We start from the raw sequence: 244 nt of genomic DNA, 5'->3' as shown, positions 1-244 counted from the left end.
TGTGTGTGTGTGTGTGTGTGTGTGTGTGTGTGTGTGTGTGTGTGTGTGTGTGTTGAGGCAGTATCTTATACCTTTTGAAGCATCTTCTCAGTCCCTGGAAAAAAGTGAATCTGAGAAGAGATGGGCATCTTCCCTGAAAGTTCACACAAAACATCTTACCTGAAGTTTCTCTATGGGAGGAAGTGGCTGGCAGAGGAGACCAGGGAATTGGGACCTCTCGGTGAGGCTATCCCTTGCCCTCTCC

This window comes from Mus caroli, unplaced genomic scaffold (genome assembly GCF_900094665.2).
Source record: "Mus caroli unplaced genomic scaffold, CAROLI_EIJ_v1.1 scaffold_10891_1, whole genome shotgun sequence".
In the NCBI taxonomy this organism is placed as follows: domain Eukaryota; kingdom Metazoa; phylum Chordata; class Mammalia; order Rodentia; family Muridae; genus Mus; species Mus caroli.
Note: the sequence above shows the minus strand (reverse complement) of the source record.